The sequence below is a fragment of the Pinus tabuliformis genome, chromosome 4_2 (genome assembly GCF_031772625.1).
Source record: "Pinus tabuliformis cultivar Carrire ecotype Pingquan chromosome 4_2, CPIR1, whole genome shotgun sequence".
Taxonomy (NCBI): domain Eukaryota; kingdom Viridiplantae; phylum Streptophyta; class Pinopsida; order Pinales; family Pinaceae; genus Pinus; species Pinus tabuliformis.
In genome coordinates this window covers 737,200,739-737,225,013 of record NC_142304.1, presented here as the reverse complement: position 1 = coordinate 737,225,013, position 24,275 = coordinate 737,200,739, and positions in this window count along the sequence as shown.

Below are 24,275 nucleotides of genomic sequence, written 5' to 3'. Positions count from 1 at the left end.
TGTATTGCATGTTGATCATGATAAATTTGGTCCACTATTGCTACATTGGATATATGCAAAGCTTGAGTGTACTTTGATTCTTGCACAATATGAAAGTTGAGCGATGGACAATGATACTAATCTTAGAAAGGAAATGTTGCAACCAAATGGCCATAATGGTAGCATTGACTAATCCTCTGTACTCAGTCTCTATTCATGATAAAGAAATGACATCTTGCTTCTTGCTTGTCCAACCAATGGGGCTAGATCCAAAATTAAGTATATAGCTAAAAGTGGGTAAATTTACAAATAGATCTGGAGGAACAAGATTCCTTTTATGAAGTACTGGTTTGGTTGCATGCAAATATGGATTCCTTACAACTTAAACATGTGTTTAATGATCATATTCATGTACCATATATGCATGCATGGGCATGTTTATGTCTAGGGATGCATGCATGGCTTTAGGTATGCCTTCGTGGATGAATGCATTTGCATGCATGGTGTTATTGATGCCTCCTTAGATGCATGCATGGACATGCATGGTTCTGCAGTTGAGAAGACATGTGGGGCACAATCAAATTGAGACCTTGTCATATTTGCATCATCAATAGTAGAGGACTCAAAGTCCTCTTCTATGTTTTCGAAAGTATTGTCTCCATCTATAGAAACGTCTTCATCACTAGTGTAAAAGATAGTTCCTCATGTTTGACATCTTTCTTATTGGATAAGATAAAATTATCATCTACAACAGCTTCATCAATAATAAAAGAAGAAAAGTTCTCATGTGCAACATTATCTCGAGAATATTTGTCCATGTTGTTGAAGAAGTCTTCACCAGTTTCATGATTTATATTATTGATTGAGCTCTATGTCTCCAAATGGTGTTCTTATAAATCATCTTCATTGGCATATAATTCTTTTGATGTAGTCTATATTTCATGTGGCCATTCAATATCTATGATTTGATGAAAAATATCATGAGACAAAAATAGATACAATCCTTCATAAGCAACTTCAGATCTGTTAAGCTAATCAAACTTCTCATCTTCTGACATTGGTTCCATCTCAATTCCCATGACTATTTGATACAAGCCTTTTCTCCTAAGATGAACAAAATCCTTGGCTTCCATTCATAGTAATTGTACGGAGTGAGAATCTTGGAAGATGGGAATTTCATTCTTTCACCAATTCAGTGCTTTAGTAGTTTTTAACACATTTAATTTACAAAAAATTCTAGCACTTTCAATCTCCAAGAAACTTCCAATTCTTTGATCTTCAAACTTGCAAAAAATTGTTCATGCACCTTCTCCAGGCTCCTTGCTACTCTAATACCATGGTAAATTATTAGAGTCTACATAGGTAAGGACCTAGATGGAGAAAAATTACATAAACTTGCAAGAATTGAGAAAAAATTGGAAGAGAGAATGAGTTCTATATACTCAATAGTGATGAAAGAATCAATACATAAAGCAGCTAAGTTAATTTTAACTACATGCAAGCCATAAAGCAAACTAAAACTTAAGTTTTCTTTATTGTATGTTAATGTACACCACATGAAATAGCTAAAGTTAAATAAATCTAGCTAAAACTAAGTGTCCTTTATGCTATGTTAATGTGCTTGTACACTAACAGAAATAAGATAATGTGCTTTATGCTACGTTAATGTGCATGTACACCAACAAAAATAATGAAATTTCACTCCAACAAGCTTTGTGAAAGTTGAAACCAAAGCCATGATTACGAAGACAATTCGACTATTAAGAAGCAATGAAGGCACATTTGGTAGAGGGCTTCTGGGCATGTTCTTGGGGTAACATGCATGCTCAACCTCAAATCGGGCTTATCATAGGCATGATGTGATATTGGCCACTGGGTCAAGCAGCATAGGTTTGTTGTTTGAGTGGGGTTTTATATGAGGAGCGGAGGCTGTGAATGCGTCACTAGGAAAGGGTCATTGTGGCTACGTGGAGGAAACATGAGTGCCATCAAAACCCAAGTGGATAAAAATATAATTTCAAATTTTTATTGAGTATAAGTATATTTAGAAAATTAATTATTTAGTTATTATATATATATATATATATATATATTACGATCTCGCTATTTTATTGGAATAGTTATTATTTTCTTCTTTACGTGTGTATTTATATATATTTGAAAAGTCCTTTTATTTTGAAGTTGATATTATGACTTTGTTCCCAATGGGGGTGTTATAGTGAATGCGATGTGAAGTTGATATTATGACTTTGTTCCCAATGGGGGTGTTATAGTGAATGCGATGTGATCGTCGGAGGCTATGCCCACCATGGAGGTGACTTTCTTTGAGGTCTATATGCTATGTGGTCAGTTATTAACAATTGGGTGTTATAGTCTATGCAATGTGATCGTTGGAGGCTATGCCCACCATGTAGGGGATTTGCCTTGAGGTTTATATGCTCTGTGGTCAGTGAACAATTGTTAATGGTGGCCTGGGTACAATTTGTTAATTTATGTATCTTTCTCTTCGATTGATCAATGGTGGCAAGGGCCTCACATGATTCAACGATCACGATTGAAGAGAGGACCACCCCTCCCTTGGCTAATATCATGTAGTGTGGTTCCACTATCGCGATTCCCTCACAGGGTTTTTCCCCCTCAAATCAGTGGCGGTCACGTGTTTGGAAATATTTATAGTAAGTGGGAGGTGACGGGTCCATCATCGCGCTTCCATCGAACCCTACCTCAATTGATGTGACGTGACGTTATGCATGGCAAGCCACTTTGAGCGATCTATTGTGTGAATTTTTGGCATTGGACTTCTATAATTGGGATTCTGATGGTATTTCAGTGGATGATAAAATTTCTAGATGGATGGCAATGTTTTGCATGGCAAGCTAGTTGGAGCGATATGTTCTATGGCTTTTATGGCGTGTGAGCTTTGTAATTGAGATCCTAGGGATATTTTAGTTTATAACATGAATTGGTAAGCATGATATGCATGGAAAACCATATAATATGGTTGTTATTATGAAATAAAATTATTTTAAATTATTAAATAAACAAAAACAATTATATTATAACTTTATTATGTGATTTTTCTTCCAATTCAAATATTTTAACAAAACATAGTAATTAACCAATGTTAAAGTGACAATTTTAAGGTTAATCTTTTCGAAAAGGCACGTTTGCAGGTATCAAAGATGAAATCACATCTGGTGTTCCTCAAGAGATGTAGAGACTCTTCCATTGTTCCTGCGTCCACTAGTATTAAGCGTCACCTTAAAAATTCCAGGAACAATCGGATTTTCTTACCTGCTAACTTGGCCCTAGTTCGTTCTGAGATTGCCCGGGTAAGAAAAAACCTTGATCTTGTCTCTAGAAAGCTTCTCACTCTTCATTTGGAGCTCTCCAATTTATTTTCTGCTGCTCTTTGGGCAAGAATTGATGCGTGTTCAGTGTTAAAGGCACTGCGTCTAGAAGATATTTGGAAGAGAAAACAATCTTCTAAGTTCCTCAAGCTATCCAATTCCTCAGGTCTTAGGATTTCTCCGGTACCCTCTTCTGTATGAGACGATAACTCTCCGGTCTCCAAAAACAGATTAAATAGAGACCAGATCGCTGCTCTACAAGCTTGGGTTATTAACTCGCCGCCCCCTTTAGAAGCGATTCTGTTAGCGCAGATGAACGCAACTCTAGGTCTTCGAACTTTGATTCCTGAAGGTTCATCAGTCCAAGCTCCTCTTCTGTCTTCTTCCTGTATTCTTTGGCGCTGCTCTCTTCCAGACGGAATATCATTGTACGATTTAACGTATTTTGTGGATTCCTGCTCCTCGTGCCTGCGCTCCTCCTCAGGTTCTGCCCTAGCATTTGAATTGAATGACATTCCATGCAGCTTAATTAATACATCGTTCCATTCTCCATTTCCCTCTAAGTTTGTGGATTCTCAGTCCCGGCCCGACTCTTCTCCCTGTAGCAATGGAGTCCCATCCCCTTCATCGTCGACCTCTCCTTTGCTGCTGGCGTTTTATGTTCCGGGTCCCTTGTCTTCCGTAACGGTGGAGGATGAACCTTCATTTCTGAACTGATCCGAAGCACCATCTTGTTGTATTTCCCTTATCTCTCCCGTCTATCCTCCTCCCTTCTCCGAAATCCCCCCCCGCTTTATTCCTCATCTCCGCTCTAGCTAGCATCCTCATTGTCACGCCCCTACACCTGCGGTAGTCTTCCAACCGCTTATAGCGAGGTGGGGCACCACCAAACACTTTCTTTTCACCAATACTAATGTTCATGGACTACGCCTATTTCACTTTTTCCTTACTTAGTTTGTGTTTTGCAACCAAGCAATATTATGTTTATCCTTTATACTAATGAACAACCATACTCATTCATTATCATCAGCAATTATAAAAGAGAACAACAATTGCACAGTATAAAGGGAGGGGCAACTCCCTAAACAATGAGTCTACCCGATAATATATTAAGAATATCAGTTTACAATATACAAATATGTCTTGGCAAGACCAAGTCTCATACTTAACCAATTTTACAATCAAAGGCAACCCTGCCTTTACAACCGTGTGCACACCTTGCACGATGGGCGGGTGCTCACCCGAGCCACCAAGACACCCTCGCCAAGTCCAGCACAGATCCGCACTCTAATTCACCCACGGCACTCCTTGCCCAAACTTCAACTTTCCAAATGCTACTCACAACCGTACGACTTAGACCCAAGTTTAGCGCATGAGATATGCGCTCCTACTTGTCCTCTCTGTGCACTTGTAGTTCTGCACCTATATGCGAAGATTGTTGGTGAAGTTCGTTGTTGCAAATGAGCTTTAACTGCTCCAATATATATGTGTGGCAAGGGGGTGTGGTGGCCTTTGGGCCGACCACAAAACTATGTTTTATCACACCCTTTGAACACCTTGGAGTATGTCGGCCAACCTCCAAATCATCTCCACGCTCGTAGGATATAAACCTCCCTTCCATCGCTCTTCATTCTTTGTATTTCTCCAAGTGTCGTAAACTGTCGTTCAGGCATTCGTCGCAAGTGGCTCGCAGGAACGTCACATTGTCGTGTGCGTCCGCCCGCCCGCCCGCCATGTGCACTCACCTGCGCGCGCGCCCGCCCGCGTGCCCGTCGTGTGCGCCTGGCCGCGCGTCCGCCCGCACGCCCACCGTGTCAACATGCTCGCTCGTCGCACCGCGCCCGCGCCCGTGTCAACTCTCCCGCTCGTCACACAGTGCCCGGCTCAACTCGGGGACCTTATATCCTCCTCCACCTGAAATCGTTGTCATCTTCGACAACATACCATCTCGGTAGCCATCCACCAAGATCACCACTATCCATGATGTCAACTCCTCCACATAAGGCAAACATCCCTGCAACATATGTAGAACTCCATTTCCATCATGTCTCCAACTTAGTGACCAACTGCCACCAAGCTCACCATACCAAGGTATACACCTCAACGGTATGTCCTCCATCAGATATCATCTCAATCCATGATCATCGACCCCTCTGCCACAATCTCCACTGCAACATCTCGTGTTGACCTCATCATGTGTCCTTCCCCATGTAGTCTCTCATCATATGCCAACACATTTGTATCATGTGTTACCATGTCTTGACTAATGCCAACATATCTCTGCACATTGGTACCCCTCATAACTTGAACTAGTCGGGTGATCAGTCCAACCATACGCCCAAATCATAAGAATGCACATCCTTATGCCACCACAAGTCTTTCCCTAACTTCTGCTACATCTCAAACTCCTCGAGAATCTATCAATCTATGCTCAAGTCCATGGAAACTCCATCTCATCTGCAACATGTTCAAGCCTGTAATTTGTCATAAAGAAGCCTTCTCCCAAGGCTCCTTGCAAAGTTGGTGTGGTTCCTCCCTATCAAGGCCTCCACACCAACCTTCCTCCAAGGTTGTCTATAGAGAAAGGAGGGATAGGAAGTTTCCTCCCTGACTCTCATCCACCCATGTGTCAGATTGATGTTGTGTCCTCAAGTATCTGTGCACAACCTCAATCTCCTCACATGTACATCCAAGCTCTCCTAGCTTGTCCTTTGTCAACTGAAAATCATATATGCCCATAGCATACCTGCAAAAGTCCACTATCCCAGTAGGATCTCTACCTCCATAATCCTCATCAACCACTGCCTTTGAAGTAGTCCTCGGCCTCCCTTCATTTGCAACTTCATTGTGAAGATCATTAGTAGAAGATGCTCCCAATAAGTGTCTCCATGTTCGTGAGGATGTCTTCTCACTTCCTTCATTATTCTTTTCGGCCCTTGCAACAAAGTCATTCAACTTCCTTTCCTTCGTTGTTTGAGTCACACTCCCAAGTCCTCTTTGCTCCACATCCTCATGCTTCACATTCGGATCTTTGGGATACAAAACCATAGAAGTCATCCTTGGTCTATACCCCAAGCAAATCCTTCTATTCATCGGTACCATCGTGGTTCTTCCTTCAGCTGTGATCAAGAGAATGTCTCGGTCCACCATTGGTATGGCTTGTGCAAGCTCCAAAAAGTCTAGCCCCAACACCATAAAATGATCATCCATGTCCACAACCCTCAAGTCCAACTTTCCAAACCACGATCCTACTTTCACCTGAGTGTCCTTCAACACACCATCAACAACTCTTATGGTAGAGTTGACTGCATTGAAAGCACTCCATTCCCTCTCCATATTTGCTTTCTTCCCAAAAGACTTTGCTGCCTTCCTGCTTAAGAAGCTATGAGTAGCCCCCGTATCCACCAAAGCTGCAAATCTCTTGCCCTTCACAGTTACCTATACAAAACTTAGCTTCAAGGATTCACCTCCTTCTGTTGGCTTTGTCTTGCGCCTTACATCAACAACCTTCTTCAAGAATTCAGCCTTAGAAGTGTCAATTGGCTCATGCTCCACCTTGACATTCCTCCTAAGGTACTTCACCTCCTTGCTTGGCTCTTCTAAGCAACTCGATCCTGGTCTATCTTGACTTCCTTCAAGCTTGCCCTTCATCGCATCTTGCTCAAGTGCACCAACCAAGTGTCCACTGACCAAGTTCATAGAACTAAACTTCCGAATGTCCTCTGGATGATCTCGGTAGTGAGTTCCCAACTTGTCAATGTAGTCGAGCTCTTCCTGCTCAATCACAACAACCTTCTTACCAAGAAGCTTCTTCTTTATCTCCTCCTCAACTTGCTTGATTTCGGCTTCCACCCTGGCACTTTCCTTCCTCAACCGGGCTCTTTCATCAAAGAGCTCTTGAAGATCAAGACCACTCTGTTGGATCTCCTCATCAAGTTCCTTGAGTTCAACTTTCGCATTGGCTCTTAAGTTCTTCAAGTTCCCTCCTTAGCTCCAAATAGCTCTCCCGAATCTTCATGTTCTCAGCTTTCATCAAAACCTAGTCAGAACTCCATTGACTCATTTGTTCCAACACTTTGTACCAGAAAGCTTCAACTGCACTATGGCTAGACTCCCCTATCGTAGGTTCATCTACCATCTCTGCCTTTTCAGCCTTCTCCATGTTCACCAAGTCCCTGCAGCCACGAACCAGCCCTTGTTCCACTTGTGTGTGAAACAGCTTCCTTCACCTGCAAGTACCTGTCATGAGCAACCCTGCTCACCGGCTTCAAACCGAAGCTCTGATACCACCTGTCATGCCCCTACACCTGCGGTAGTCTTCCAACCGCTTATAGCGAGGTGCAGCACCACCGAACACTTTCTTTTCACCAATACTAATGTTCATGGACTACGCCTATTTCACTTTTTCCTTACTTAGTTTGTGTTTCACAACTAAGCAATATTATGTTTATCCTTTATACTAATGAACACCCATACTCATTCATTATCATCAGCAATTATAAAAGAGAACAACAATTGCATAGTATAAAGGGAGGGGCAACTCCCTGAACAATGAGTCTACCCGATAATATATTAAGAATATTAGTTTACAATATACAAGTATGTCTTGGCAAGACCAAGTCTCATACTTAACCAATTTTACGATCAAAGGCAACCTTGCCTTTACAACCGTGTGCACACCTTGCACGATGGGCGGGTGCTCACCCGAGCCACCAAGACACCCTTGCCAAGTCCGGCACAAATCCACACTCTAATTCACCCACGACACTCCTTGCCCAAACTTCGACTTTCCAAATGTTACTCACAACTGTACGACTTAGACCCAAGTTTAGCGCTTGAGATATGCGCTCCTACTTGTCCTCTCTGCGCACTTGTAGTTCTGCACCTATATGCGAAGATTTTTGGTGAAGTTCATTGTTGCAAATGAGCTTTAACTGCTCCAATATATATGTGTGGCAAGAGGGTGTGGTGGCCTTTGGGCCGACCACACAACTATGTTTTATCACACCCTTTGAACACCTTGGAGTATGTCGGCCAACCTCCAAATCATTTCCACGCTTGTAGGATATAAACCTCCCTTCCAGCGCTCTTCATTCTTTGTATTTCTCCAAGTGTCGTAAACTGTCGTTCAGGCTTTCGTTGCAAATGGCTCGCAGGAACATCGCACCGTCGTGTGTGCCCGCTCGCCCGCACGCCTGTCTTGTGCGCCCGCCCGCGCGCCCGTTGTGTCAACTTGCCCGCTCGTCGCACCGCGCTCGCACCCGTGTCAACTTGCCCGCTCGTCGCACCGTGCCCGGCTCAACTCGGGGACCTTACGCTCATGATTTGGCCAATGCACCCTTCATTTCCCCATCGCTCCTCCAGCCCAAGTCTTGCCATCTTTGCCTCTCCTTATCTTTCCTCGACATGTCCCAGTGGTCCCTCACTTCCCTTGAATGATAGGTCGGTGGTTGAGTGGGAGATCCCAAATATTGGGGTTTTAGATTCTCCAATGCCCTTTCACCCTTTTTCTTTTCTCAATTCTAATAATTTTTATTCTAATATTAGAACTAAAACTAAAAGTAATTATAATAATAATGAGTATAGTAATAATAATAATAAATTTATTAATTATAATAATGATATAAGTAATAATAAATTTGAATTTATTAATAACAAATAATGAAAACCTTTATAACCTTTAGCAAAATAATCTTAATAGTAATGAATTTAATAATTATTTAAAGATATTGGTAATAATAGTAATAATAAATTTGATCTTATTAGTAACAATAGTATTGAAAACCCTTATAATCTTGAGCTTAATAGTAATTATAATAATATTGATAGCAATAATTTTTCTTCTATTTCTTTAGAGAATATTGCTAGTGATAAAAAGGCTTCTTATTCAAGCAATAAGGTTGTTAATCTTTCCAATTTCTCTTTTGATTCCCATGTTTTTAGTCTTTTAGAAAAAGGTTTAAACTTTGTTGTAGCTCCTAGAAAAATTCCTGTGAATGATATTATTTGTGACATTGAATTCGGGATTCGAGATTTACCTGATTCCACTAAAGATATTATTAGACAGGATTGCGCGGTTATCCTTAGAAAGGCTAAACCCCCTAGGAGCAACCTTAGCAAGCCTGAGTTTGAAGCTCTCAAATCCCTGAACAATAACAAGGACATTGTTGTTCTAAAAGCTGACAAAGGGGGTGTAGTTGTCATTCTTAACAAGGAGGATTACCGAATAAGATGTTAGATCACCTTTGTAATAGCGGAAGCTACAAAAAGCTTGCTAAGAACCCCCTAAAAAAGGTTTCTAAAGTTGTTTCTCTAGCCATTAAATCAAGTAACTCTGTTAACTCCCTTAGCAAGAAGCTTATCGAAGGCAACCCTCTTACTCCCAGGATCTATGGTCTCCCCAAGATCCATAAGGATGGGGTCCCTCTTCACCCCATTGTCAATACTATTGGTGGGCCTACTTATCTTTTAGCAAAATTTCTTGCTAATAAGCTCAAACCCCTTGTTGGTCAGACTGAATCGTTTGTTAAAGATTCATCCTCATTCGTTAACGAGTTAAATGATTTTAGATTTAACCTTGGGGATCAACTCATGAGTTCTGATGTGGTCTCCTTATTCACTAATATCCCCATTAATGAGGCCATTGATGTTATCAATCACATCACTGATTCCGAAACTGCTTTTGGTTAAGGTTTATCTCAACTCTACCTTCTTTAGTTTCAAGGGTGAATTCTATGAACAAACCTGTGGGGTGGCTATGGGTTCTCCACTTTCCCCTATTGTGGCCAATCTCCTCATGGATTATTTTGAATCTAAAGCCTTGTCTTCATCTCTTTACCAACCCAAACTTTGGAAAAGGCTTGTGGATGACACTTGTGTCATCTGGTCTCATGGTAAAGAGAATTTGGAGTTATTTTACCATCATCTTAATAATCAATCGAGTCACATAAAGTTCACCATGGAATTTGAAGTTGATGGTAGCCTACCTTTTCTTGATGTTCTTATCTCTAAGAAGGAGGACGGTTCTTTTCTCATTAGGTTTTTCGGAAGAAAACTCACATAGAGCAATATCTCCATGCTAGTTCCCATCATTTTTCGGCTCAAAAGATAGGCGTTCTCAACACCTTAGCCACTCGGGCTTTGCGCGTTTCTGACGAAAGTCACCTTGAAGGTGGGAAAACCCACCTCCTTAAAGTTTTTAATAACAATGGTTATAGTAAGTCTCAAGGTCTTAGGGCTTTTCTAAATGTTTAAAAAGTTGCTAAGAGGAAGATTGACCCCAAGGACTTGTCTTCTGGTGTCCATCTCCCTTTTATTCAGGGGACCACGGATAAAATCGCTAGGATCTTGAGGAAACATAGGATTCATTCTTCTTTTAGACCCCTTAGCACTATCCAGAGTTCTCTTCGTTATGTTAAGGACCCGATTAACCCCAAAGATGGGAAATGTGTTTACATCATTCCTTTTTCTTGTGGAACTCCTTATATTGGTGAGACAGGTCGATCCATAAACCAAAGGATTTGTGAGCACGCTGCCGATATTAGACATGGAAGGTCTCACTCCTTTGCTTTGGTAGAGCATGCAGAAAAACCAATCATCACATATGCATTGAAGAGGCTAAGGTCATTACAAGGATTGACCATTTTCATCATCGTAAATTTAGGGAGGCCTTAGAAATTGAAAGGGGATCTGTTAATTTAAATAGGATGATGGCTGGAGTATCAGCAAAAGCTGGATTCCTGCGATTTCTTCCTGATATATATATATATATGATTGGTTAATCCACATTGTAGTTAGTTTAGTGCTCTCTATATTTGGTTTTTATGTTTGTATATGAATAAGATTAGACCTTAATATTTGTAGAATATTCATTAATAATGTTATTACGGGTAAAAAAAAGTTTAACAATAATTAGTTAAATCATCTTAATATAAAGTTTTTCTTTAGAGTTTTATTCTAGCAAAATAATTTTCCCTTAACTTTTTCGGTCAAATCCCTTTCTAACTTTATTAGCATGAACAATATCATTACATTATATAATAGTATTATTTGTTTAGCCCCTATTATTTAATTTTTCTAGGAATAATATTAAATCCTTAAATTATTTTTAAAATATTATACTTTATATGTTTTTATAGTTCTATTATTTGTTTAGCCCCTATTATTATTTTTATAGGAATAATATTAAATCATTAATTCTTTTTAGAATATTCATTAATATGGTTATAAGGAGTTATTAAGATATTTAATTAATTATTTTTATAAATTTTTTAATATTATTTGATCAAAATTAATCTTTTCTTCATTTCTCTTTCCCTTTTTCAGGTCTAGACCTTAACTATTTTCTGTCCTTAGTCAAACTAGTTGTTACCTGCCAACAACTAGTTAGCTGCTCTCTTCATCTATTTATCTCATTGAGTGGATTTGATTCCGCATCTTATCTTGAAGATAAACCACACTAGCTAGTTCAAAGTCAAATATCTGAGATGTGATTTTTACTGAAAGATTTTGTTAACATTTAAAACATGTTATAATTTTTAGAAAATCCAATAAAAGGAATTGGAAAAAAATATATATTAAGAAAAAAATAAACTAAAAACTTGAGATCCCCTTTCATATATTTTATAATTATATGAAATTTGAATTATAAATTTAAATGAATTACATATGATGCTAAATAGGGCTTTCACCTATTTTTATTAACATTTCATTAAATTGTATTGGAAGAAGTAAATTATTAGCAAAATTATTAAAGGATAGATGATGAGACGTATTATATGATCGCTAATTATATGAAATTTGAATTATAAATTTAAATGAATTACATAAGATGCTAAATAGGGTTTTAACCTATTTTTATTGTAAAAATAATTGATGTGAAGTATAAAGATCTTATTAACATTTCATTAAATTTTATGAGAAGTAAATTATCAGCAAAATTATTAAAGGACAGATGATGAGACATATTATAGGAGTATAACTAAATTCACTATATAAATATAAAATATCTGATAAGAAAATTAGAATATAAATTTATATTACAAAGAGTTTTTATTTTAAATTAAAAGATAAAAAATATATTTTTAATATAACTAGGATACTTATATGAATTAAATGTTTCATAAATATGAATAGATATCTATATTAAAAAACGGTGAAGTCTAATGTATAAATGAAATGGTTTTTTTCCAGATTATTTTTCTTGTTAATTTTAATTAAAATTTTACGGAGATTTTTAAAAACTTGATTTAAATTTTTAATCTACATAATTTAAGTGTCCTAGGGGTTTCAACATGCCTAATCTATATATGCATTCAAAAATGTATAATTCGACTAAATTTTTAATCTACATGATTCAAGTGCCCTAGGAGTTTCAACATGCTGAATCCATTTAGCATTCAAAAATGTATAATTCAACAGCCCCTAGTGTTTTTCAGGGTGTTGAATCTATTTCTGCATTCAAAATTGTATTTTAAATGATAAAAAATTCTTGAAATTGTATTGCTAGATTTTGGTGAATTCCTTGAAAAATACTATTTTGTCTATAAGTTACACTACCCCAACAAAGTTCATAAAAAATAGCTAAATTATAATTTTATTTAAATATTATTATTATTAATTATAAAAATAATTAATATACGAGTTAAACAATATTTTTAATTATGAAAATTCACCCCACTTTACTATGGAAATTTTTAACTTGTAAATAGCTTTTGTTATAATACTATGTCTGGATTCCATGGTTTATCAATACAACATGGTTAGTATGACATGCATTGATATCTCATTTTCTTTAATTAATTAATTTGATATAAATTCATTAAAATAGTATAACTAAGTTAGAGAAAAATATTAATTTTTGATTTGTGAATATTATTATGAATATTATAATATATTCCATGGAGGTTAAATCTTAAACATCCACCTACTAAACACTAATAATTAAATTAAATTCCAAAAAATATATTTTGAAATATACATACCTATTGCATATTAACACCACAAATGCAAATTTTTTTTACTTAAATTCGGTTAAAAAAATTAAAAAAATCAAAGTGCTGGAATGTTTTAATCAATTTTTTATGGTGGAAATGGATTCAGCCCAAAAAACCCTTGGGGCACAAAATCTTAAAGTTTAACAATTGTAACCCAAATTTTAAAAAATTTCTACCCAATTTTATCATAATCTTACCAAAATTTCCATTATTTTCCACACTAATTTATAGATTTTTTAGACTAAACTTTAAAAACACATTCACCTGAAAAATATAACGATATCATAAAAATCAACATCTAACTCCTTCCGTACTGTCTAAGTTTAGTAAGTTTGATATGTTGATCAACATATAACTCCGTTAGTACCATTTAAGTTTAGTCAATCTCACCCTCCAAACTATTTTGTAATCACCACATGCATATAAAAGAAACCTGTCTACTTCAATACGTAGACATTTCGAAAATTGCAACCTATGACAAAAGTCCAGTCCAATGCGTGTTCGAATGTACGTTAGCCAAATGTTCAGAATAGTGGTTTTTTGGGACAACCTACAAACCCTCGACCTTGTCAGCAAATGTCATTGTTTCGTAGTACGATGAAAGTCATCCCAACGACTGGGGTCGAATGTGAAGCGAAAATATTCTTATATTTACTATTTTTAAAACACAATTCTACATATAAAATAATTTTGAAGAGAAAGGTACAAACTCTGATCTAATGTATTTTTTCACATACAAAACCCGGAAGAGTTTCTTTCAATATGCATGTTACAGTCTTCCATCATTGTTGTTCCCACGCAGCATTGGTTTAAAATCGTTCAAAACTTCATGAAACTCGGTTCTGCTAATCCCAAATTTTTTTGGTTGTGGCGATGCAAAATCGTTTTGGAATTTGAATGACTGCTTGCTCATTAAACTGCCAAATATCATCATCGCACAGAGACCCATGGAAATCCTCCATAGTCTCAGCATATCCATACCCGGCATCCGAATGGTCCATATTATTTGTGATTGAATCTCCTTCGATGTAGTTGAGAGGATTCCAAATTCGTGGGGAGAGATATGGTCTTCCAAGAAACCAAGCTCTCAGCGAATATTGTCTATTATATCGCACATAGAGCTAGTTACTTCAAAATTCCGTTTTGTTCATTCTTTCTTCTTTAATTGAATTCATCTCATCATTACTTCCCCTCTCGTAAGTAGGGTCAACATCCTTATGTGTTTGTGCCTTCAATCCAATTTCTGTCTCGATTTGAAAATAGGGCACTAAAGGCTTCTTGTCAAGGTTACAAGAACCTTTCTCACTTCCAAAGCTTAAATACTTTGAAAACCTTATGATTAATCAATTGCAAAATTAAAAAAGTGCTTGAAAACAAGTGTATGCTTGTGTTTTTTAAAATTGTTTATGTGTTTAAATTGATTTGCTTAAACTGATATAAAAACATACAACAATGAAATACTGCAACAAATAAGCATCACACATAACAGCGATATAATATAGAGTTTACCCAAACCTCATGGACTACGTCTCCTTGAGTGCTAGTCAACTCAACTAGGCTCTCTAGGATTATGGCTAAATTCTTTTTACAAGCTCCACGTTCAACTCCATTGGTTTACACAAAAACAATGGGCTTAAAATATCATCTTATCATGTTGGCTGTTCATATTTTTGCAGACAGATCTAGGCTTCTCTGGACTAGATTCCTTCAGTGGGCGCTCTGAGCATTCTAAGCTCTAGCTTGCACCAACTCCTTCAGAATTTTTCAACTGTCTTTGGAATGCTTTTTTCTATCTTCAACACACTTTGGACACCAGTGACAGCTGGATCATTTGATCTCTTGGTTGTTCTCTTGACTCTGGCTCTGGCTCATTGGCTCTAGCTCTCTCTTTTGGCTCTTATGAGCTTCTCTCGGCTTCTACGTGCCTCTGTAGTTCACTCGACCTCCAAGCAACTCTCAGCAAACTTCCAGCGATCTTGGAAACTTTTCGCTGCTATCAATTGAGCTCTTTGGTTCACTTGACCTCCAAGTGACTCCAAAATTCTCTGCACTGCCTCTAAATTGTGCTCTCTGGCTTTTGTGAGGCATTCTTCAACTCTGTGGCTTCCACAACTATTCTTCTGTCCCTTCGATCTTGATGAATAATTCTTTTTCCTGACTCTCCCTCTTCACGCTTCAAAACGCATCCCTGTTACAAAAACGTCCACCTGCAGCGTGGCACAAGGAATGATGGTTGTTTCCAAATGGAAAATGAACCGATAGCACAGGAAACCTGGTCGTTTTGGCCTTTATGTGCAGAAATCCCGAAAATGCAATATAACAGAAATACATAGGAAAACGCCTCATGGAGCGTTTAATCGGACTTCAAATATTATTAAATCGCCCCTAAAAACCTATCGGGTCCATCCAAATATCGTTTCTCGCAATCGCATAGCGAAATGGTAAAAAATTCCAATTCACAGAAAATACAAAGAAATCTCGCATTACCAGATTTCAAAACTTATGAAATTGGGTCTATAACCCCATCGGTTTCGGCCCTTATCGGCATATTGCTATCGCAAGTCACATGGTGCATTGGCCTTTATGTCGGGGATCACCGATCACCAATCCCCAATCAAATATGGACCGTTGATCTTGCTCCTCGATCAGACGGTTGATATCACATATCGCTATCGGCATATCGCATTGGTAACAACCCTTTGGTATCGGTGATTCGCTGATCTCCCGATCGCCGATTAAATCTGGACCATTGATCTAACTCCTCGATTGGACGGTTGGTATCGCATATCGCTATCAGCATATCGCATTGGTAACGACTTGGGGGTTTCTTTCCTTTGGTTGTGTTGATCTCTGATCTCCGACCACCCCAATCGTTCCGATGGCTGATATCACAATCGCTAATTGCATGTCACATTTTCCTCCCGCCAGGCCTTTATCCGATACATCTCACGAATCCGATAAGGGTTTAGGCTGCGGAACATAATATTTCAGGTCCGCCCTTTAAACCTTTCACATGTGATTTTTGCATATAAGGCCTTAAGGCCATTTTCATAAAAATTTGCCTCTTTTTTAAAGGACCATGAAAAACTTCTTTTTGCGATAACTTATGCACTCAAAGTCCATTTTAGTCCTTTCAAATTGCAATAGATTCAGAATGAAAAGATCTACTCAATGGGACTATTTCTAGGAGCATTCTTGGACTTTCATTTTCCTATGTGAGGAACACTTTAGACTTAGAAGTCTATCTTATAACCATTTTGGATCACACCTTCCCACTAAAAAAACTTTTGGTCTCCAAAAGACTGATATACTGATCTGAACAGTAAAAGAGAGTACCTCACCCTCTTCTTTCATCCTCGATACACTTGCCTTGCATAGTGCCTCTGAACCAAAGTCTCTGACCACTTTCCTTCTTGGATGTGCTAGTCCTCCTGGGAATAACTGTCTTCCTTCTTGACTTCATGCAGAACTCTTGTTGAAATGGTCACAGAAGGTAGTTTGAACTTTTCTTCCTTGATCATTGATCCAAAGTGGCAATGTGAAGTTACATCTGCTTTACAAAACTTTCATTTGCACCTTTTTGACATGTTGTCAACAACAACTGTTAACAACAGAAATACAGACAACAACTGGATGGCTTAAACTCCTGCTTCAATAAAAGAAATAGATTTTCACATCTTTTGAACACCTCCATGTATTTACATCTGCATACAAATGATGGACTAGATAACGAGCCCACAAAACATGCCTTTAAAACAATTGACCCTTCAAGTCAAGCATGTCTTTACATCTTTTCTACATGCTTTTCCAAAGATAAAACACTTCATCATTATCCCCATCTTAGAGACCAAATCAACTTTTCTCAAGTCAATATTACATGCATGTTTAAAACAAAGAAATCAACCCTTCAGGTTAATTACACATACATGTTCAAATACAAGGAAACATCAACATCTTTGTGTTCATGCACATCATGCTCATGCATGCATTTCATCCTTCAACTTTCGCTTAAACACACTGTACTTTCGAAGCTAAAATGAACATAATGTTGTAGCAACAAAGTGAGTCCCCTACTCAACTTTTCCCATTCACCTTCTTGGTAAAACTCTGCAACTTTCATTCCATCAACAAAAAAATGCAAATAGATGGATCAAATCAAAAGACATGCAATATTTAATTGGATAAGGACTCTAACCATTTCTTACCAATCCATTTCAAAGGTGCCACCTTTGTCTGCACATCAGCATCAACATGTGAATCATCTTGAAACACATCATTCATAGAATCTTTCTTTCCATTTCTGCCATTTTCTCTTTCCACCATCTTCAAGTTTTGTTGAAGCATTGTTGGATTTAGAGTCCAACATTTTGCAGTGACATGTCCTTGCTTATGGCACTAAGTGCAACACATGTGCATCCTATTGACAACATGATTTGCCTTGTCCAATGGACCTTTGGCTTCTCACTTCATTTCCTTCAAAAGTTTCTTGTATGTGGCCTTTCTCTTCCAACATCTAAAAACATTATGGTTATCCAAACCACAAAAGGAACATGCAATTCTTTTCCCATAATTATATGGAAATTTACCATGCTGAACATAATCAAAAGGAATATGGTTAGAACCAGATTTATACCTTTCTCTTTCACCTTTATTGCCTTCATGAGGAGGTGAACTGAATGAACAAGCAGCTCTCTTTGGTATACCATCAACCTCTTCAATGGTTTCAAAGTTTCCACAACTCTCTGGTTCAAGTGTATGCTTATGAATACCTGCATCTTGCAAATGATGTTTCAAGCTATTGCATTCTCCACGAATACAATCTTCACGCTATTGAGGTAGAAGACCGGAAATGAAACTCCTTATTGGAACTGTTTCAATGGCCTTCATGGCAGCTTTGGAACTTTCTTCATAAGACTGTTCATAACCAAGACCCAAATACTTAGGATTTTCCTTAACCATTATTGTCTCAACAATACCCTGTGCATGTTTACCCAAGCCTTTTTCTTCATAGCCCATCTTGGACATTAACTTGGAACCTATGTCTCTGGTATGTTTTTCAAAAGAACCAATATAGGAATTCTTAGAAGAATTTGAAGACAAACAGGAATGGTTTACCTCTTCTTCACGCTGATACTTGGTTAAGGCTTCTTTGGCAAAAAAGAGTTGTGTCTCCAACTCATGCATCCTTTTCATGTTTATATTTGCAATATGAAGTTGCTTCTCCATTTCTTGCAATTTGTCAGAAAGCAATTTCTTGTCTTCCTCCACGGAATTCAACTGCTCTCTAGGTATGCTGCTCTTCCTTCCATCTTCATACATTTCTCTCACCTTTTCCATCATGATGAACAAGTCTTGCTTCATGTCTCCATAAAAGAATCTTGTGATGAAGGAGGAATGTGAGGATTCACTTGTAGAAGTTGTCATAATGAACAAAGCAACTTCAAACAAGATAAACAAAGAGCGTATTCAAGCAACCTTTGTAAGTTTTAACCCCATACAGAAATTAACTGCATACGAATTTTAAAACACAGAAAATAAATAATGCGAGAGCAGAGCACATAAAACACATATACACAGAGATTTTCCCCTGGATCCCAAAACCAGGACTACCAGGTTGATTTTTCATTATGTTCCTTTCAATGTAATAATACATATTTATACATGCCGAAGCATCCAATACCATGGACTGAAAAACCATCGCATCCAATACGATGGACCGAAAACCATCAAATCAAAAAAAAAAAACATGTGCGAAAATCATGCACAAAACCATATGTGGGTCTGCCCAACCTAACATAGGGTCCAAAACCAAAATTTTCCGGAGCGCTGCCCTAGAGCCCATAAAGTGGGGTTACGAGTACCCCTCAAGCCCCCAATGACCCCCCCTCAAACCCCCTAGTTAACTACGTGGGCTAGTCGTGGAAAGAATATAACACAACCCAACATTCTTCCACTTGTTGTTTTCTTTCCATAGGGGGCCACAAGAGAGCTTAGTCATTTTCCCAACCCTAAAATGCCCATTGTTTCTCTACACCAAGAGAACTTCTTAGAGCTCACAAATTTTGTCAATGCATTTGCAGTATTCTTCAAAGTGTTCACCTTTACTAGCAACACCTTTTTGTCTTTTATCATATCCCTCACAAAGTGATATTGAACATCAATGTGCTTTGTCTTTGAATGATATGCATGGTTTTGCTAAGAAAATTGCACTTTGGCTATCACAGTCTATTCTTATAGCTTCCTGCTCTAACCCCATACTTGAACACAATCTCTGTAACCAAACTGCTTCCTTGCTTGCATGAGTGGCTGCCATGTATTCTGCCTCTGTGGTTGATAGTGCCACTACATATTGTTTCTTACTCATCCAACTAACTGCACCTCCAAATACGTTAAATACATACCCACTTGTAGATATTTCCTGATCCAGATCTCCAGCCTAGTCTACATCAACAAAGCCATGAATATCCAACACTCTTTCCAATCCTGGTCTTCCTTGGTAGCACAAACCATAATCACTAGTGCCACGCAAATACCTGAAAACTCACTTTACTGCTATCCAGTACTCCTTCCCTGGTTTTGACATAAAACTGCTCAATACTTCCACTGCATGCACAATGTCTGGTCTAGTACAGACCATTGCATACATTAGGCTACCGATTGCACTTGCATATGGAACACGGAACATGTCCTCTTCCTCTTCTTGTGTCTTGGGACATTGTTCAGCAGATGACCTCACACTTACAGGAATAGGAACCTTCACCGGTTTACTATCCTGCATATTAAATCTCTGCAATATTGTTTTGACATACTTCCTCTGATTTAACCAGAGCTTCCTCTTTGCCCGATCTCTTTTAATTTCCATGCCCAAAATATAGTTTGTAGCACCAAGATCTTTCATGTTGAATATGGAGGACAATTGAGTCTTGAAATCCTAGATAACTTCTTTGTCATTTCCAACCAAAAACATATCATCCACATACAAGACCATATAAATAACATGGTCACCAATTAATTTAAAATACACACAATGATCTATTTTGATTGTGGGGAAACCAAGTCCCCGTATAAATGTATCAAATTTCTGATACCACATCCTTGGTGACTATTTTAACCCATATAGAGACTTCTCTAACTTACATACTAGTTCTTTCTTACCCTTCACTGTAAAGCCTTGAGGTTGCTTCATGTAGATCTCCTCTTCTAGATCCTTGTGAAGAAATGTTGTCTTCACATCTATCTATTCTACCACAAAATCAAAAGCAGCAGCAACAGATAAAAGTAATCTAATAGAAGCTACTTTGGCAACAGCAGAAAAAATATCACCAAAATCTATTCTTAGCACCTGGAAATAACCTTTTTCTACCATCCGAGCTTTGTATTTCTCCACTTTTCCTTCTGCATTTTTCTTCTTTTTGAACACCCATTTGCTGCCAATGGGTTTCCTTCGAGCTGGCAACTCCACCAGATCCCAAGCCTCATTTTTGTGCAAAGATGCCATTTCATCAACCATGGCCTCTTTCCATAGTTTTCCATTCTCTAAATCCACTGCTTCCTTCATAGTTCTGGGATCATCATCAATAACAGACAAAGAAAAATTTGAATAGAAAGCAGATGGACTATACCTTTCTGGATGCCTTTTTTCTTGAACTGATCTTCTCACAGCTGAAGTTTGTGGCTCTTCGTCTTCTCATTCCTCCTCTTCGGTAGAATCTGACTCTTCCTCCTTTAGCTCAAACTCTATCTTCTCAGGTTCTTTTGGTTGGACTTCATGTTTAATAACATCTTTCAGCTCTCTGAGCACCACATCTTGGTTGTACATAACCTTCCTTCTTACTGGGTTCCAAAGCTTATAACCCTTTAAACCATCCTGATACCCAATAATGATGCACTTTTTAGATTTACTATCCAAATTTGTTCTTTTCTCCTTTGGAACATGTACATATGCATCACATCCAAATACCTTCAGATGTGAAAGAGAGGGTTTCTTACCAGTCCATACCTCTTGCAAAGTCTTATCCTCCAACGCTGATGAAGGTGACCTGTTGACCAGGTAATATGCAGTATCCACTGCCTCTGCCCAGAATTCTTATCCTAACCCGGCACCACTGAGCATGCTTCTTGCCCTTTCCATCAATGTCTTGTTCATTCTTTTTGCAACTCCATTTTGCTGAGGTGTATATGGAGTAGTCTTCTGTCGTGCTATACCACACTTTTTGTAGAATTCTTCAAATTCCTTACTGCAAAACTTTCCACCATTATTTGTCCTCAGCACCTTTATCTTCTTCTCTATCTAGTTTTCCACTAGAGCCTTAAATTCTTTAAACCAGTAAAAGACTTCAGATTTCTTCTTAAGGAAATATATCCATGTATCCCTTGAGAAGTCATGTATAAATGATACATAGTACATAGATTTACCCAGTGATAGAACCTTCACAGGTCCAAACACATCACTGTGCACAAGCTCTAATATATGTTTCACTCTCTTACTACGAGAGGGGAAACTCATCAGATTCTGCTTCCCATATACACAATTTTCACAGAAATCAAAATCCAAAGAGCTATTACTCATACCTTCTACCATACCTTTACCATGAAATGTTCGAAGACCCTTCTCTACAATATGTTTAAGATTTTGATGTCACAACATGGCCTTCTCTCCAAAGACCACTAGATTTTCTGCTCCACTTTTAGGAACCATGGAACTATTGCACCCATCAACAATAGTGCTACCTTGTAGCTTGTACAGAGTTCCAATCCGAACTCCTTGCATCAATATTAGTGCTTCCCGAACCATCTTGTAGGTATCCTTCTCGAACACTATTCTTACACCTGCATCACCCAGCTTACTAATAGAAATTAGATTTCTGGCTAATGTAAGAATATGCAGAACACCCGGAAGTGTTCTAACGCTTCCACCTTGCAGCTTCAACTTTAATTTTCCACGACCAATGATTCTAACCTTCCTGTCATCCCCCAAGAAGACATCACCACCATCATATTTCTCATACTCACAGAACTACTCTCTATGGGGAGTGAAGTGAAAGGATGCACCTGAGTCAATCAACCATGCCTCATGATTTACATGTGTACTTGAAGAAGCCAAGTACACATCCCCACCTTCATCTGAGGTGGTTTTTGCTTCTGCAAAAGGAGCCTCATCAGATCCCTTTCCTTTGTCAGGAGCTTTAGATTTATAGTCCCTTTTGAAGTGGCCTTCCTTTCCACATTTCCAGCACACCATCTTTATAGGCTTTCCTGGGGATTTAGATCTCCCTCTAGATTTAGATCTCCCACTCGATAACTTATTTTTGTTTTTGTTTTGGGACCGTCCTCGTACAGACAAGGCATCACAATTTTGGCTCTCCATATTTTTTCGTCTCATCTCCTCCATCAACAAAGCTGAGACTATCTCATCAAACTGCAAGGCAATTGCATTGCTACCTATTGCAATAACCAGACTATCCCATGAATCTGGTAGAGAACACAACAAACTGATGCACTTATCTTCATCTGAAATTTTAATATCAACAGATGCTAGCTGAATTACCATAGTATTAAAAGCGTTCAGCTGCTCTGTCACCGAGTCTCCATTTTTCATCCTCAGGTTATACAGCTTTTTCCGCAAGAACAGTTTATTCACCAGAGACGTAGACTGGTATAAAGTCCCTAACTTGTTCCACAAAGCCTTCGCCGTAGCTTCCCTTGATAAATTCGGTAATATTGAATCTGAGACACACAATTGTATTGCGCTCTTTTCCTTCCAATCCAACTTCTTCCATTCTTCCATCGGACACTCCCGTTGGTTTAGTACCTGAATCTACTGCGATCTACTGATTTTTATCCACCAAGAGATCCTTCATCTTGAGTTTCCACAACTCTGACCATTAAATTTCTCGATCTCCATCTTTCCACTGCTTGTCATCTTCTTTCACCATCAGAATTGATCTCGCAGATCTCCCACTGAACAGGGTCTACCACAGGCCCGAGCAAAACCCCTCAGCAACAAAAGTGTCCCCTTGAAGCCAAATTTGCTCTGATACTAAATGCAGGTTTTAACCCCGTACATAAATCACTTGCATACAAATTCTAAAACACAGAAAATAAATAATGTGAGAGCAGAACACATAAAACACATATACATAGAGATTTTCCCCTGGATCCCAAAACCAGGACAACCAACTTGATCTTTCATTATGTTCCTTTAATTGTTATAATACATATTTATATGCCGAAACATCCAATACCATGGACCAAAAAACCATCGCGTCCAATACCATGGACCGAAAACCATCGCATCCAAGAAAAAAAAAACATGTATAAAAATCATGCACAAAACCATATTTGGGTCTGCCCAACCTAACCTAGGGTCCAAAACCAAAAATTTTTGGGGTGCTACCCCGGACCCCATAAAGTGGGGTTACGGGTACACCTCAAACCCCTAGTGACCCCCCTTCTAACCCCTTAGTTAACTACATGGGCTAGTCATGGAAAGAATATAACAAAACCCAACAACCTTTTGCAACAAACCTCTTGTGCTTCAAGGATTACTTTGAGGTCCTTTAGGTTAAGAAGAATGCCTTCAGCCCTTATTTTTTCTTTTCTTCTCTTGAACTTGGCTATCAGTAGCTTCCCCTTCACCTCTACAAACTCACACAATAATCATTCTGCAAACAAGCATACAATTAATCTCTGATTGTTTAAACACCTTTTAGACAAGTAATATTTGTTCTGTCAATCAAGAATCCTGATTTGATACCACTTTCTCTCATATAACCATCTTTGATATCACCTTCCTGAAGGTGGGGTTAATCAAACTTAAGCTCTGATACCCCCTAATATGAAAATGGGGTAGTGAAGGCTTCTTGTCAAGCTTACAAGAACCAAACCCACTTCCAAGGCTTAAATATTTCCAAAACCTTATGATTAACCAATTGTGGAATTAAAAAAGTGC